Here is an 18,236-nt window from a genome sequence, read left to right on the forward strand (position 1 = left end):
TAGCAGAAAGGAAGTGTCTATAAATACTTCAATCACAGACTCAAACAGTGACAATGGACCTTAGAGATCACATCCAGGTTTCACTTCACACCTGGGAGAGTTGAGATCTGGACACAGAACCAGACTTGTGCAAGAATAGGCAGCCGTTAGGACCCAGACCTCCTTGCTCTCCTCAGGAAGTCACCCTGAAGCATAAGGGCCAAGAACTTACACTAAGATGTGGGCTCAGATACCAGTTTTGCCACTTACTAGCTGTATGACCTTAATTGTTTAACTTCGCTCAGCCTCTATTTCCTCATCTGCAAAATTTAGATACTCCTACCTCCTGAGGTTGTTGAGTCAATGAAACTGTATGTATGTGTCTTAAGCTCCCATTATCATTATAGCTTTAATGACTACCCCAGGGAAGTCTCTTATTTTCTCATCACAACCCAAATAGCCCTCTCCTCGGAACTCACAGCCACCATAAGCACATGAAAAGGCAGGAAGTGGGAAATGGAACAAGATGACAACTGACTCTAGCTTGTGTGGATACACAAAGGAATACAAATGGCTTTGACTTTAATATCTGCTGGCTCCAGTGTCAGGGTGGCTCTAGGGCACCATCACAGGGTCTGGATGACTTACAGAGCTGTGCTAAAGAAAGCAGGCCAGCACTCACGTGCATCCTCAAAGCAGCCTGTACTAGGACCTTAAAAAGCCTGGTCTTGGGTCAGCAATATCTTACACACTCACTATTGGTGCAGGGCACTTCTCAGTAACAGCTTTGTAGATAGAGATCAGAACTCAAACACCAGCAAAAAAAACATCAATAAAACTAAGAAAAAAAAATTATAGAATTGGTAACCCCCACCGCCCCCATCCTACTACCACCACCAATTGAAAAAGATTCATGATTAAAAATGTGAAGATCTCCTAGAAAATATCAGATTAGGAGAAATCTAGCACAAGCAGGATAAAACTAAGTCCCCTGGATCCTGCTTCGAGGCTGTTCTCTGTTGGGGTCATATTCCAAATAAACATAAATCAGACTTCAAAAGCCTCAGAGTAACAAAGTCCTTAAGGTATCTTGAAGATGTGTGAAAGAGGAATTACACCACAGCTAGAGAACAAAACTGAACCTCCTAAAAATCCTCCCTGGCGGTCCACACTTCCTGCAGCCAAAGGTCCAGCACTGCAGCCTTCTACTTCCTCACGGCCTCTCCACTGCTTTCTTCCAGGCGGCCTGGGCCCTGTCCAGTACACACTCGCTCAGTTCTGCACCTGCTCCGTCTGCTGCCCCAGTCAGCCCTTCGGAGGCGGTTGCTGAGCAATGTCCCCCTCCTCCCTCGCAGGCAAGAATGGGAGACTGAATATGTATGCTTTACTACTTTTCCCCCTCGGAAACCATTTGTAATGCCATCAGGTACATGGTCAGCCCACAGTAGAGTTCTAAAGGCCACTGTTACAAGCACTGGAAATCCACTCCTTGGGTGGATCACTTTCTTCTTCTATTGCTCAGAAGAGATCACTGCGATTGGAATCTATTTGGGCAGATCCCCCCCAGATTTTGTCTTCTAGAGACTGTTGGGTTCTCTTCAAGGTTTCAAATGAGCCCCTGATGACTTGAATTTTAATCTCTTCTCTGCTTTCAGTCTCCCTTGTTTTATCTTCTCAAGTCTCAGCCAGACGCGGAAGAACCACGTGACCTTTCCCCAAACCTCACTATTTTTAAAGGGCTTGTTTTCCCTGGCCAGTTTCCTGTGAACAATTGAGAATAAAGTCACACACAGGCTTGGTTCTCCTGAATGGGAAAACCATTCTGTTAGGTTCTCATTTTAAAGAGTCTATGTTGAGGGTTGCTGGCTGGCTCAGTCAGAAGAGCATGTGACTCTTGATATGGGGGTTTTAAGTTCAAGCCCCATGTTAGGTGTAGAGAGTATTTAAATAAAAAACTTTAAAATAAAATACATGGTCTACATTTAATTACACTATGGAAAAATATTATGGGTATTTTTGTAATACAATGAACTAGGTTATATCCAAACCACAGTGGCTACAGATTATATTATTCAACAAATATTTCAGGTGCCCAGTGCTCCACGTCTAAGGGCAAAAAACTTTTCCCCTCATCCCTGAGCTAAGTTCACTCTTGCAGTAAAGGTGGCCATACTATAGCATAAAGGCCACGAGCTCTGAAGTCATTGGACCCAAGTTCAAGACATGGCCCTAACGCTTATGGACTCTAAAACCTTGGCCAAGTGATAAAAGATTCTATTTGTTGACCACCTAGTATATTAAATGTAGCCACAAATTCTTTGCAGCTTTTCTCGTCAACAGGAGAGTTTCTCCAACCTCTGAATTGTGGCTGATCTTACGACTTGCTTTGACTAATAGAATGTGGCAGAAGCAAAGTTGTGCAAGTTCCAAAGCCTTGTGGCTTCTGTCTCCACCATGTTGGAATGCTTCCCTGGGACTACCATGCAAGAACGGTAATCTATCCTTTTGGAAGAGAATGAGCCACATAGGGAAGAAGCAAGGCATCATAGCCCACATCCAACATCAACTGCCAAATATACAAGTGAGGTGTTCTTGGACCTTCCAATCCAATTGGACCCTCCACCAACCAGCATTTTGAGCCCGGGCAAAACCAGCAGAGGGGCCACCCTGCCAACCTACAGAAGCATGAGGAATGAGTCATTGTTGCTTTAAGCTAGTAAGCTTTGGGGTGGTTTGTTACAGACAAAGGCTGAGTCCCTATTACTTCATTCAAATGGGATCTTAATGCCTATCCAACTATTCATGTTTATTTGTTATTGATCATTTACTATACAACATCTATACAATATATATTCATATGTAATTTTGAGAATCAAATGAGATATTGGGTGTTAATATACTTGGTAATATAGTTTATTGTTACCAGCATCTCCCTTTCACTGAGCTCTCATATTTTATAAGCATTAGATTCACTCTCTATTTTATCCTCCCAAGGGATCAGATAGCATCATTTCCAGTCATCTCTGATGGAGCCAATCCTTTTGACACCTGCCCTTCTACTCTCATTAGCAGATAGGCCTGCTATTGGGTATAAAGGACCTCTGGGACTTTCTTCTTACAGGATCAGAAATTCACTCATGATGGAGAACACAAAACTATTAATAAAGCACTAAGATGGAGGACTTTCCATTACCATCCCAATAAGAACCTTTTTTAAAAAAATCTTTAATAACTATAATAGCTAACATTTATTGAGCACTTACTAGTGTCAGATGCAGTACTAAGCTTTTTAGTGAACAGTCATTGGACTCACCAGCACACTGAGGTAGGTACCATTATTATCCCTATTTAGGGGTAAGGAAACTAAAGACCTAGTAATGTTAAATAACTTGCCCAAAGTCAGACGGCATGAAATGGACCAAAATTCAATTGCTGGTAGTCTGAGCCAGAGTACCATCCTTAACCACTGCCCTGGTCTACTCACTTCACCTTTTTGAGGCCATGTTTCACCATGGCTCCCAATACTTGTCCAGGACTAAGAATATGTTGTTTTCAAGCTAAGCTCATTGAAGGTCAAATTGTGTGACCTTGGCCAAGCCATCTCCTTCTCTGCACCTCTGCCTCACATCAGGTAAATTAAGCAGAGGGTCGGACCAGGTAATGTTGAAAATCCCTTCCCACCCTGAAAATTAAGATGGTAAATTCTTTCCCAACTCTTGTTATATTCTGAGTTTTACTCTCTTTCTAACACAACTAAAAACCATTAGAGGAGAAAAAGGAAAGAAAAGCAGAGGCCATAAAAGTATGTTTATTAACAAACGTAGGGAAATGAAAAGGCAGTAGAGGGGATTCTATTTATATCTCCCTCAAGGATTATCCCTTAATCTATACTATTTGATTTTTTTTTAATGCATTCATTCAGAGCTGAGACCCTGTAGGGTGCTCTTTAAGTCTGAAGCTGAATGAAATAATTCAATTAAAATAGGCTTGAGGCTTTTGCAAGGTATTAAACTCCCTGAAGAGATTTAGGACTTGATCAAGGCCGCTTCAGCACCAGGGCTGATGAGACCACAGGAAAACATAAGCGGGGTTTGGTCACAGAGGTTTCTGGAGACATTGGAGGAGTCGGCCCAGGCTGCTTGGAAAGGGGGCTGTCAGAGCCAAAGCGGTAGCTCAGGGAAAATAAACTCTGCCGGAAAGCTTCCCAATTGTTCACTGGAGTCTGACGTTCACTTCCTCACATTACCTTGGATAAAACCTATCCTTCCACAGCAGAAAATGAAATTTAGCAAATCATTAACATGTACCATTCACTGAGTTCTCTCTATAGACTAGGCAGGGTATTGACCTAAGCACTTTTCATGCATTTGTTTATATAGTCTTCACAGCTATAGGAGGTTAAAAAATTTTTCATCAAGGCCGAATGGATAAAGAAGATAGGGCATATATATACACAACAGAACATTACTCAGCCATCAAAAAGAATGGAATCTTGCCATTTGCCATGAGGTGGATGGCGCTGGAGAGTATTTTGCTAAGCAAAATAAGTCAGTCAGAGAAAGACAAATGCCATATGATTTCACTCATCTGTGGAATTTAAGAAACCAAGACAGATGAACAGAGAAAAAAAAAAGGCAAACCATAAAACAGATTCTTAACTACAGAGAACAAACTGAGGGTTGCTGGAGAGGAGGTGGGCAGGGGATGGCTTAGGTAGGTGATGGGGCTGAAGTAGTGAGCTTGCTGTGACGAGCCCTGGGTGTGGTACGCAAGTGTTGAATCACCAAATTCTACACCTGAAACTAATATTACACTGTATGTTAACTGGGATTTAAATAAAACACACAAAAAAAATCATCAAGCTCATTTTATAGGTGAGAAAACTGAGATGCCAAGTAACGCCAGGACTTGCCCAAGTTTACGAAACTAACAAATTGCAGACTAAAACCCTCATCGGTGGTGCCAAAGCCAGTGCTCTCCAGCACTATGCCCCTTAAAGTGCAAGTAGCATGTTGTTGCAGGAAACTGAACCAGGAGATAGGCATGCATACAAAACAATTAGAGACGGTCTTTTTCCTCAGGTGCACACAATCTGGTTGGCAAACACGGCTTAGGTCAGAATATCCCAAACTAAATTACAAGTGGCTGAGGTCAGATCCAAACCTGGAAATAGGTTTCCATGTGGGCAGAGAGACCAAGACTACAGAAAGCAGAGGAGAGGAAAGGGGCACAGTGAGGATCTTCACAGTCTTGGGTCTGCCCAAGATTGGCTCAGTTAGCCACTTTTTTTTTTTTAAATGCACTGCAAGAAATAAGAAGTAGGAAGATCAGTAGAAGGGAAGAAGGAAGGGGAGTGGTAAACAGAAGGGGGAATGAACCATGAGAGACTATGGACTCTGGGAAACAAACTGAGGGCTTCAGAGGGGAGGGGGGTGGGGGAATGGGATAGGCTGGTGATGGGTAGTAAGGAGGGCACGTATTGCATGGTGCACTGGGTGTTATACGCAAGTAATGAATCATGGAACTTTACTTCAAAAACTAGGGATGTACTGTATGGTGACTAACATAATATAATAAATGTTATTTAAAAAGTAAGTAAATAAATAAAACGCACTGCTAAACTTCTGACTCCAATTCCAATGTGTAGGGGGTTCTTTCCTCCACCAAGCAACTCTCCAACGTCAGCTGGGTGTCTTATAACTTAACTCCACTCTGACACTATTTACCGAGCTACAACCTTGGATTCCACAGGTTAAGGGCTCAGTCCCACAAGACCGCACCCCTACCTCCACTTCAGATACAAGCACAGATTTTCTGACCCACCAGTTATAGGTTGGAAGTTCCAGTGACCCCCCTCCTTATTTTCAATTAACTTGCTAGAGCAGCTCATGGAACCAAAAAAAAAAAACATTTTACTTACTAGATTACCCGTTTTTTACAAATGGCAGTAACTCAGGAACAGCCAGCTGGAAGACAATGCATGGGGCACAGTATGAGGAAGGGGCGAGGAGCCACCATGCTTTCTAGGCAAGCCAACTCTCCTCAAGTCTCCACGTGCTCACCAACCTGGAAGCTCTTAGAACCCAGAGCTCTGGGGGTTTTATGGAGGCTTCATTACACAGGCACAAATGATTAACTCATTGGCCATTTGTGATTGAACTCAATCTCCAACTCCTTTCTCCTCCCTGGAAGTCAGGGGGTTGAAACTGAAAGTTTGAGCCTCTAATCACATGGTTGGTTCTCCTGGCAACCAGCCCCCATCCTTAAGTACATCCAACTGTCACCTCATTAATACAACAAAAGACACTTTGTCACTCTTATCACAGGAAATTCCAAGGCTTTTAGGGCCACCATGCCAGAAATGGGAACGAAGACCAAATGCCTATTTATTATAAATCACAGTATCACCACTGGGCATTCCATGCCATTAGGAACTTTGCCTTCCTTCCCCAGTATACAGCACCTAGATTTTGTTTGGAGGGTGCAAGAATACCTGAAGGAAAGAAAAGAGAATATACAAAATGAAGGAAGCCAAGGAACAAGAAATCTCAACCCTAAATCTAACCATTCTCCTCTGAAGGAAAAAAAGGGGAGGGGGGAGAGCTGGGCAGGGGCACTCAGAGGACGTAGGGTCCAGGAGGATGTGAGATCCCTACTTATGAGAGGAGAAAACTCTCTAACAGCCTGAGATATAAGGGAAGCCATTTTATGTTTCTTTCTAAGTCAACATGACTGCACATAAACTTTGTTTAAAACAAAAACTCTGATTTATGGCCCACCAAGCACACATTGTGCACCTGCTTTGCAAATGAGTAGCCTAAAGGAAAACCATCTTGTCCTTAAGATGTCCATGTGCTCCTACTCCCCGCATTCCTTGTGTTAAAACTTGTGATTCCTGCCGACATACTAATGTATAATCTTTTGAGCTTGTGCAAGATGTAAAACATATATAAGCCCGTGAAAACTTCATTCCCCGGAACACTTTCTTCCCTGTGAAGACCGTGTTCCCCTGGGGAAGTTGTCCTAACAGGCTCGAATAAAACTTTCTTTCTTACTTTTAGGGATTCTCAAAGGTTGGTTGTTTTGTGTCAACACCATCTGGTCAGCTGTGAGAGATGCCAACGGCTGAAATGGCCACTCTGAATTGCTAGCCTTAGATCGTACTTATGAAACTTGAGTGTGCATTAGAATCAACTGGGGGAACTTACTAAGCTGCAGATTGCTGACTCACTTCCAGAGGTTCTGATCAGGGAAATTTGCATTTCTAACTAATTCCCAGGTGATACTAATGCTGCTGGTTTAGGGTCTAGCAAGAAACCTTATTACAGCATATTAGCAACCCTAATATAGCATATTAGAATCATCTTGGAGAGCTTATAAAAACACCCAGAATCTTTGGGGGGGGGAGGACTAAGTTATGTGTATATTTTTTTTTAATTTTATTTATTTATTTGACATACAGGGAGAGAGAGAGAGCACAAGCAGAGGGAGCAGCAGGCAGAGGGAAAGGGAGAAGCAGATTCCCCATGGGGTGGAGAGCCTGACACAGGGCTGGATCCCAGGACCTCGGGATCATGAGCTGAAGGCAGACGCTTAACTGACTGAGCCACCCACATGCCCCTAAGTTATGTATATTTTTAAAAACTAGGACTAGGTGATTCCAAAGTGCAGCCAAACCGGAGAGTTAGTAATGTAGAAGCGTTACTTGAAATTCACGGGCCTGAAATTCATACCCATAAAATAACGGCAAACATTTATTGAACACTTAACATGTAATAGTCACTCCACTGAGTATATTACTGCATGATCTCATTTAATCCACACTGGAACCTTTCAAGTAGGGACTATCATTCCCATTTTACTGATAAGGAGAGTGTGTGAAATTAAGTGATTTGTCCTAGGCCATAAACCGGTAAGTGACAACCTGGGAATTCAGCTCAGGTCTACAATTATGCAGACTCAGAACCATGAGACCTCTAAATTTAGCCCCTTCCTCAAGCCACTCAGTGCTCTGGCTGCCTTAAATCTTAAGTATTTGGTTGAGTCCAGATGCCAACAATCTAAGCTGGAACAACTGGAATCAACTTCATATTTGGCCTCATTTACATGGATGATAAGATAGGTAGATAGATGATGATGATAGATCTGTATTCATAGATATAAATATGAATAAACAAATGCAAATCACAGAATGGTTGCTTTACTGAAATCAGTCCTTTTCTAAACCCAGCCACTGTCCTGTTTATAGTGCTTCAACGGCACTTCCAAAAAAAGTTCGAACTCCAAATACGACATACTCAAGGCCCTTCATGACGGGGCCCCTGCCTGGGACTCTGCAACCCCTTACCCCTCCTCCTCACTTCTCACTGTCTACTCTCAACTCCAAAGATCCAACCAGGCCACCATGCCTTTGTCCATGTTCTTCTTTCTCCTTCCTTCCTCCCTATCTGCCTGGAGAACTTCTACTCATCTTTTAGAACTCAGGTCAACTATCACTTTAATCCAAAACTCTCCCCCTGTCCCTTCTTGGAGCAATCACAGCAGCACGTGTATCACATTCCATTTTATCCTTACTATTTCTAATTTTCTATACCCTTAGTCAATCCACTGAATTTCCAAGAGAGCCTTGTGAAAGAATCCTGGCTCTGCCCTGAGAACGAGACTTTGCCTAAAGACCCTTCCAGTATGGACTATACTCTCTCCCCTACGCTAGGCTTGCAGATGGAGTATTATCCTTTTTCCTCTCTTCCAGACCACTTTCCTCCCTTCCTCTGTAAAACCTCTGCAGCTTTGAATCTCCTATCAAGAGATTACACCCTCCACCACCCCTCCTTGTTACAGTTCCACTCCCTAGCTCACACCCTTCATTCCTATAATATTTAATCCCTGGTTTGCAGTCTCTTCCTCCAATACCAGTTCTGTCTTAATTATTGATTTCAATATCCACATTGTTGACCCTTCCAATACCCCATTCACTCACTTCCTTGATCTTCTCGCCTGCAATGAACTTGTTCTCCATCCCACTTCATTAATCACTTCCATGGCCTCACCCCAGACACTAGACCTTGTCATTACCCATCACTGAAACCCCTCCAAAATCTCACTTTCAAGCATCCCACTCACCAAGGGAAGCCATGCATAGGGGGCAGAGTGAGTGACAGTGACGGAAGCTCAGACTCCCTGGTCCATTGCTATCATTGCTCCCTTTTGCCCAATCCCTTGGCCTCTTCACTCTGTCATACTGGCTAAACCACACATGTCTTGGTTAGAACTAAGTTTCTGCCTGCTCTGCACCTGTACCCTGAGAACTGAAAGGAGCTGGAGAGAAATAAACCCACACAGACTGGGTTGCTGTAAAGTCTTGACCGTGAGCCTCAAGCAGCAGAGTCTATGCATCCTTCTACCCTCCTAGACATTTCTTTCATACTTTTTACTTTCTCTGCAAATCCCAAGTCTCCATCCCCATTTTCAGCCCTTGACTCGGCTTCTCTAAATCATTAAGAAAAGAAAGGCAATCAGATAGGAACTTCCACAAGCTTCCACCTTCACTTCACTCTCCTGCATGTGCAGCCATGTTCTCTGATGGTTGTGATGTAGACACCTTCCCCTCTGACCACCAGGGATTCCAGATGCTGTGGCACCACTAAACCCATATTCTGCCCTCTTTGGGCCAAATTCTCTAGCTCCCCTGGATTGGATGACACTACAAAGACAGAAGATAAACCATGATGGAATGTGGATATCTTTTCTTTGGTTAAATTAGAAATTTAAACTATTCCTTTGGGGGTGCTTGGGTGGCTCAGTCGGTTAAGTGTCTGCCTTTGGCTCAGGTCATGATCCCAGGGTCCTGGGATCAAGACTCAAGTTGGGCTCCTTGCTCAGCAGGAAGCCTCCTTCTCCCTCTGCCTGCCACTCCCCCTGCTTGTGCTCTGTGTGTCTCAAATAAATTAAATCTAAAAAATAAAAATAAAAAATAAAATAAAATAAACTATTCCTTTGTGCTTTGTCCCCATGTAGAAAATAAGGCTCTTGATATGTTATTATTTCAGCATAAAAAAGGCTGGGCATCCCTGTATTGTTCCTCTGGTAGATGCCTATTTTTCTGGCTTCTACTTATTTCAAGTACAGTGACCCAGAGAAGACAAATACAATAAGATTTGAGTCCTTAATGTGTTGTGTGTTTATTTGGATTTACCAAGACCAATTGTTCAATTCAATCAGTAAAAATAAAATCTTATTCAGTCTTTTCCACCTGTAATCATTGGAAGATCTCAGAAGTGAATAGTGTATGGGGGTGGGAAGTATGTGTGGGGGGAGATGGAGATAGGATGAAATGCCACTTTTTGTGAGCTTTTTTAAAAAGGCTTCACTTTTCCCAGACAATTTTTGAAAAAGAGTACCATGTATAATTTTTCTCTCCTTCCTTTCTAGCCCAAACTATCAACAGTTCAAATTCCCACTTTCCTGTTACACTAGTTAAGCTTATAAGAAAGAGTCTTCTAAGGGTATTTGCATTTTAATTTACACTGAACACTTACCATCTGCCATGGCAGTATGCAAGTGCTTTATGTCTGTTATTTCCATCTTTATGCTCATCTTCACAGGATTGGTAGTATTTTATCATCATCCCCATTTACAGATTTGGAAACAGGCTTACATAAATTCAGGAATCAGCTCAAGGCCTCTAGCTACTAAATGGGGGAGCCAAAGATCAAACATAAGCAGTCTGACTGCTGAGTGTGTATATGAGGGATGTCCCCACACCTTCTGTTTGTTCCCTTCTCTGAGATTCGTTCTGTTGTATCCTATAGTCGATTGGGTATTTAAGAGGAGGTTGGGATGAATGGAGTCAGGTTTCACTGAGAAGAAAAAAGATGAGTTAGGTCAACAGAATAGATCTACTGCCTCAGGATAAGAGTTAGCAAAGGCAAAACGCAAATTCTGGGTAGCAAATAAAAACCTCTTACATTTTAAATTCTTATCTGCTAACACAGTGGCAAGGATGGGACAACCTGAGTCTCTAAATGGCTTAAAGAAGTAATCTAAGATACTAATTTCTAGAATGAAAACTGCCAAGGTTTAAAGACAGGCTCTTCTTACCATGTGATTGCAGGCCACTTACTTAACCATCAGGTTCTTCCTAGGCAAATAGGGATAGTAATAGCCACAACTTCAGAGTCAAGTTGGTACCAAGTGTTCACCAAAAAGCCAGCATTGAACTTTGAATGCAGCATGAGAGACTGAATAGACAGTGGCCAGATCGTATGTAAAAATAAAACTCTAACCCACTATCTGCAACCAGCCCAGGAAATCAACCCATTTTCTATAGTAATGAGAGCAGGAAACCAGCCTACTTACTATTTGTAAGTCAGATGTGTAAAAAGTCAGACCACTATCTCTAGAAAAAAAAAATCTATGAAACCAAATAACTCCTGAAATAATCATCCTCAAATAGGCAGGACTTCATTCATAACTATCGCCATCATTAAATTTTGTCCTCACTTCCAAATTAGAACCAACCAGAGAAAGCCAAGTATGCACCCTTAACCAGTCACACAAGATGTCCTGCTTCTAATTAGCCCACCTACAACTTCCTCATGCTAACAGCCTTTAATCGGGGTGTACCTGACTGAAGTCTTCCCTTTCCTTCTGTCTAAAGCTTTCCCACTCCTCTGCCTGCTTTTGAGTCTCAGCCAAAACATAAGTGATGGTGGCTGGATCTCTTGTTATATCCCCTGAAAGCCCTAAATAAATAGGGGCGCCTGGGTGGCAGAGCAGTTAAGCATCTGCCTTCGGCTCAGGGCATGATCTGGAGTTATGGGATCGAGCCCCACATCAGGCTCCTCTGCTATGAGCCTGCTTCCTCCTCTCCCACTCCCCCTGCTTGTGTTCCTTCTCTCACTGGCTGTCTCTCTCTGTCAAATAAATAAATAAAATCTTTAAAATAAATAAATAAATAGATTTCACCTTTCCCACTGGGCTGGTCTTCACTTATTTCCACAAACCCTGACGAAGCTCATTCAGGTGAGAGGTGATGGGGACTTTGAGCAAGATGGTAACAGTGAACATGGCAAGAAGTGAGCAGATTCAGGATGCATTTTAAAGGTAGAACCTTCACAAGTAAGAGGTGAGGGAAAGTGGGGATCAGGTTCTAGCCCGGTAACAAGGTGCGCAATGGTGCCATGTGCAGAGATGGGGAAGGCTGAAGTATGTACACTCCCGAACTGGAGGAATAGTGCTTAGGCTTACCTACTCCCTGCACACACAGGAATGTAAATAGCTCCAAAAATCTTCTCTAAGAGACCACTTCAGCCAGCCCAACATGTGGGCGAGGATCATTTCTTCGGACAGAAGTACCTCTAGGGTAGGAGTTCATGAGTGTCATAAGCTCCCACTGCCATTTACTTCTCCTCCCTCAAAAACAACGTTCACAATTCTCTGACTGATATGTGAAATTCTACCCTTGGAACTGGCTTCAACCACAATTAAAAAGTTAATAAGATGGCATAATCTCAATTTGTTTTAAAATACATGTATATCTGGAAGGAAATACAGCAAAATGTTAACCACATTGTTATCTCTGGATAGTGGTATTCGGGTGATTTAAATTTTCTTCTTAATACATTTCTGTATTGCCTAAGCCTTTAATAATGAACAAGAACTTTTCTTATTAAAAAAATACATTTCTTAAAAATGAGATCTCTGGGATAGGTAACAAATTAAAAGCTGTCAGTCTTTTCATCCCTGGCATGAATAAATGGAGTGTATATCACACATGTGCAAGATCTGATGGGGAATGTAGCAGATATGAGAACTGGGGCTGTCTACTAGGGTCAAAGGCACACGGGGAAATATGTTCCCCGAGCACTTCACAAGAAGGCCAAAAACAGCCCTGCCTTTGCAGCTATGTGAGAGAGATTAGCCACAGAGTTGGGCTCAGAGAGTGAGCTGTGATACCAATATATACAGTATTTCCAAACACCATTTTAGGGGAGTCACCACCAGCCTAAGAACAGGGGACGGTCTATTTTTTAATTATATAAATAATTGGAAATGCAAACAAAGGGAAATTCAGAAATAGACCATCCCAAGAGAACCAGTCTTGATTGGGGCCAATTCAGCCCTGACCAGAACTCATGGCCAAGGCCTGGACTTGGAGAAGCACCAAGGTGTGTGGCCATATTTTGTCATTTGGGTGAGAAAAGGAAGTGAAATGATATCGGGCTCTATCCCCCCTCCCAAAATAGAAGATGAAAGCTATCATCGCCCAACCCCCGCCCCCAATTCAACAGGCCTTCTGCTCTGAAAACTTTAAATCATTGGCTTATTTCCACTCATTCTTGGTTAAACTGATAAATACATCTGTTCACTCTGGCTTCAAGCAAAGAATAGGCTCCTCCAGGGCCTACGATTTAAAATGCTCAGCAGTGTGGCTGATTGATGCTGGGAGGATTGTCGAAGGAGAGTTCTTCTGGCAGTGTGAACATAGGTGACATAGAGATGGATGGAGTTTCAAAGAACCAAGGGCCCAGAAAACTCCAGAAGCACATTTTCCTGCTCAACAGTAACATGGAGGGACACTTCAGATACATTTGCTTTCATCACATCCCCATACTAACCCCTAAGTATCCAAAACTTGGAAGTAAATTGAAGAAAGAAATGTTTGTTCTTTCAATGTCATTGTTTAACAGACTCATGAGAGGATCATTTAATTAGGACTTTGATTTTGCCATTCAATACTTGTGAAAAGGATGTTAACTTATAGATTTCTGTTCCAAAAGTTACAATTTCATTGCTCATAGAACACGAACCAATTTTGTATCTTTTAGCAAATTCATTTCCACATTCCTTCTGACTGGCTTACAGTATAAATGTCCATTCCTCAAATTTCCTTTTGGAACCACCTCTACCTTCTTACTGAGTCACTCATTAGTTAATGAGTTGAGTAAAATCTTTACACATGCTTCCTGTCTTCGTATGAGTCATGTGTCAGAGAGCGAAAATTTTCCTCCACCCTCTCAGATTCAGAGCTCAGGGCCTACAAATTAAATTCAAATGGACAGATCAGCAAGAGAGAAAATAGCTTGTGATCATGTATGTAGGGGAGTTTGTAAAAAACAGATGTGACTCAAGGGGTTTATATATCATTTTAACAGGGCGAGTGGAAGGGGAGATCAGCACTTGTGGGAAGCAAATGACTTCTTAGAAGGACAGACGTGGAAGAGCACTTAGGAGAGATGGGGGATACAATAGTTTTGTGACAATGTCTGTTTTGGTGTGGCACCAACTTCTCATCGCCAAGATTAGAGTTGCTCATAGGGAAGGGATTTGTGACAATTGAGCCCTTTTGAGTTCTTTCAAAAGGCTCTGCTCTTAGGCAGGTAAGGGAGTTCAGGATCTCAAATCCTTCCACTCAAAATAATTTTTATGCAACAGCAACATATTCTGGACCCCTTCATACCTTCACATGTTTTAAGTTTTTGGAAACTTATTTTCCAATTTGTAGGTGTGGAAACGTAAGTCTCAAGGACAGCAGAAGAGCCACACCTCAGCAGGATCAGAGCCAGACTTTAACACCAGTTCTGACACTAAAGTTCTTCCCACATTGCCAAACTAAATAGTTTGTGGCCTTGACCAAGACACTTTCCCTCTCCGAGCTCAGTTTCCTCAGATGTAAACTGGAGCAGGTAGAAGAGGTGATCTCCATAGTTCCTTCCAGATCCAGTGATCTCTGGTAAAGTTAATTTCTTGTTAATGATAAAAAACAAACCAGACTGATCTTCATGTCTTCTTCCCATTCTACCCCCATCCCTAATGATGTCATTTTGTAGATGAGCCCACGGTCCTGAATTTTCTCTCCCCAAGAGGACTGCCCTATCCTGTGTCCTATCCATCAGGGAACACTTCCAACAGGAAATCTGGTAATGTTATAAACTACAAAGCAATCAATACTAAGGGAAATGGCTATTAAGAGACTAAAGTCTCATGCACATATATATACGTTCCTTTAAAAGGTATCTGTATTTACCTTCCAAAGAAGATAAAATTTTTACTCAGGTGAGTGGTGAAATCCCAGGCAATATGATAGGCAAGGGGGTAGCTTTGTGAGGGCAGGAGAATCTTAATACTCCCACACCAAATGTATTTGGAGGGCTGGGTTTCGGTCAAAACAGACCGGAGCTGAGTCCCAGCCAGCACCAGTCCCCATGCCACACCAGCTATCATATATTTTGGACACTCCCCTTGCTTTTTTGTCTTGGTTCATTGAGTCACATCTGCCTCCAAATACATACAACAGGGACAAAATCTCTGCATCTGTTGCTAGGCATTCATCTTCCCCAACCCAAAATGTAACATTTGTACTTGAACACTGCTGTTGATTAAGATGATTAGACTTGATTCTCATTATTCTTCATTAAATAGAAAATAGATGCTTATGTATTTTTCTTTTTACTTATTAATCCGTCCTAATGTTTCTACGCTATTTCTTCAAAGCTAGAGTTTAAATAATGAAAACAACTAATGCCGAGACTCTATTAAGGATAAGGAATGAGCTACCATCCTTATCCCTTCAGTGAAGCTTGTCTTTTTAATGCTCTTTTCCCCTCCTCCCTGGCAATTAAAAGACAAGCATCTGTGCTGGGGAAGGGTGTGCGTATGCATGTTTTAGAGCAGAGAAGAACGAGTAAGACAGTTTTTGCCACTGCCAATGTTGTAACAGCATAGCATGTTTTGACTTACCAGAGGATTATTTCAACATCATTTTTTATTAAGATAATGATGGGTCATCTTCTGGGTTAGCATCAGATCTCAAGGGAATGTCCTGGCCTAGACAAGACATAGCACAAATGGTCAAAGGTACATGTACGGCAATGTTTCTCAACCCTGGCTGCACATTAGAATCACCTGAGGACCTTAAAAAAAAATTATCATGCCGAGGCAGCGCTCAGACCCATAAAATCAGAACCTGTTGTAGTAGGTCCAACTATAAGAATAGAAAAGCTCTACAGGTGATTTTAACATTCAGCCAGAAGCGTGAACCCTTGGTGTAGAGACGTGTTCACTGAAGCTTTGCTTATAGAAGGAAAACAATGCAAACAATTTATACTTTATTGATTGGGTGTGATTAATTAAATTATGGTGCATCTGCACAATGAGATACTTACCAGTCTTTTAAAAAATAATAATGATAATGCAAATCTATAGGTGTTGGGCAAAGCAATTCTCTCCATCAATGCTTTGGGCACAATAGAGGTGCCTGGGTGGCTCAGCTGTTAAGCATCTGCCTTCAGCTCAGGTCATGATCCTGGGGTCCTGGGATCAGGCCCCGCATGGGGCTCCCTGCTCGGTGGGAAGCCTGCTTCTCCCTCTCCCATTCCCCTTGTTTGTGTTCCCTCTCTCACCGTCTCTCTCTCTGTCAAATAAATAAATAAAATCTTTTTAAAAAATGCTTTGGGCACAATAAGTAAGTCCTATAATTTTTTCAGAGGCCTATAAATGTTAGACACCTGAAAAAAATTGTTGATTACAAAATATAAAAAAAAACTGCAAAGTTGCAATGAATAAAAGTTAATCTACAAAACATAATATGCAATCAACTTCAGAAATTATTAGATTTGGTATTCATAAAATTTTTATGACATTTGAAAACAAATGGTAAGTTATATTCTCACCTCAAGAATTCCCAAGTGTGTGTCATCAGTGGCTCTCAAAATGTGGCCTCCAGAACAGCATCATCAGACTCACCTGAGAACTTGCTAGAAATGAAGACTTGTAGGCTTCACCTCAAATCTACTGAATCGGAAACTCTGAGGGTGGAGCCCAATTATCTTCTTGCACAAGCCTTCAAGTGATTCTGATATATGTTCAAATATGAGAACCACTGTGCTAGATGATTACCAAAATAAAAGGTAATATTATATAATTAAAATAACCAATGATAAATTAAATAATAAGTAGCCAAGTAATTTACAAAGCACAATTTGAAAATCTTTTCAAAAATTTCTGCTGAGAAAAATGTACATATCCTCAAAAAGTTAAATATAAAGCTATCATATGATCTAGCAATTCTACTCCTAGAGATATACCCAAGAGAGCTGCAGGAACTCAAACAGATGCTTATACATCAATGTTCACAGCAGCATTATTCACAATGGCCAAAAGGTGGAAATAACCCTAGTGCCCATCAATGGAAGAAAGAAACAAAATGTGGTCTATATGTACAATAGATTATTTGACCATGAGAAGGAATGGAATTCCGATACATGCTACAACATGGATGAACCTCAAAACATTATGCTAACTGAAGTAAGTCAACACAAAAGGACAAATAATGCAGGATACAACTTATTTGAGGTCCCTAGAATAGGCAAATTCATAGAGGCAGAAAGTAGAAGAAAGGCTACCAGGGGCTGGGGGTGGAGGTGACATGGGAGTGGGGGAGGGGATTTAATAAGTAGAGTTCCTGTTTGGGGTAATAAAAAAAGTTGTGGAAATGGATAGTGGCATAGTCACACAACATTGTGAACATACTTCATATCACTGAATTGTGCACTTAAAAATAGTTAAAATGATGGACTGTATGTTGTATATATTTTCCCACAATAAAAAAATGGAAGCTGGAAAACCAAGAAGGCCAGCAATGTAACTCAGTCTAAGCTGAACAAGTGGAACCAATGGTATAAGTCCCAGTCCAATCTAAAGGCTTGAGAACCAGGAATGCTGATGTCTGAGGGCAGGAGAAGATGGATGTCCCAGCTCCAGTAAAGAGAACAAATTTACCCTTCCCTCCCACATTGGTACTACTCAGGTCCTTAGTGGAAAGAATGATGCCTACCCACATTGGTGAGGAAGGACTTCTTTACTCATTCTACCAATTCAAATGCTACTCTCTTCCAGAAACATCCTCACAGACACACTCAGAAATAATGTTTCACCAGCCATCTGGGCATCCTTTAGCCCAAGCAAATGGACAAATAAAATTTACAATCACATGTCTACTCTCATCACTTTTATTCACATGTCTACCTTCATCACTTTTATTCAACATAGTACTGGAAGTCCTAGCCACAGCAGTCAGAAAATAAAAAAGAAATAAAAAGACATCCAAATCAGCGAGAACAAAGTCAAACTTTCACTATTTGCAGATGACATGATACTATATATAAAAAAAACCAAAAGACCACCATAAAACTGTTAGAACTGATAAATGAACTCAGTAAAGTCACGGGATACAAAATCAGTGCACAGAAATCTGT

The 18,236-nt window shown here is 41.6% G+C and overlaps 1 protein-coding gene across 17 annotated transcripts in view; it reads right to left on the reverse strand.

The window, feature by feature from the left end:
• Positions 1-18,236, reverse strand: part of LOC117801567 — a 127,648-nt gene that overhangs the window by 56,568 nt on the left and 52,844 nt on the right. For 7 of the 17 annotated variants that reach the window (XR_004624230.1, XR_004624232.1, XR_004624237.1 and 4 more), the window contains one exon: positions 15,721-15,807. The exons of the other annotated variants lie outside the window; for them this stretch is intronic. The gene's annotated coding sequence lies outside the window, so the exon portion shown is untranslated. The remainder of the gene's footprint in view (positions 1-15,720; positions 15,808-18,236) is intronic. 17 annotated transcript variants of the gene reach the window in all.

Source organism: Ailuropoda melanoleuca, chromosome 3, assembly GCF_002007445.2.
Source record: "Ailuropoda melanoleuca isolate Jingjing chromosome 3, ASM200744v2, whole genome shotgun sequence".
NCBI lineage: Eukaryota > Metazoa > Chordata > Mammalia > Carnivora > Ursidae > Ailuropoda > Ailuropoda melanoleuca.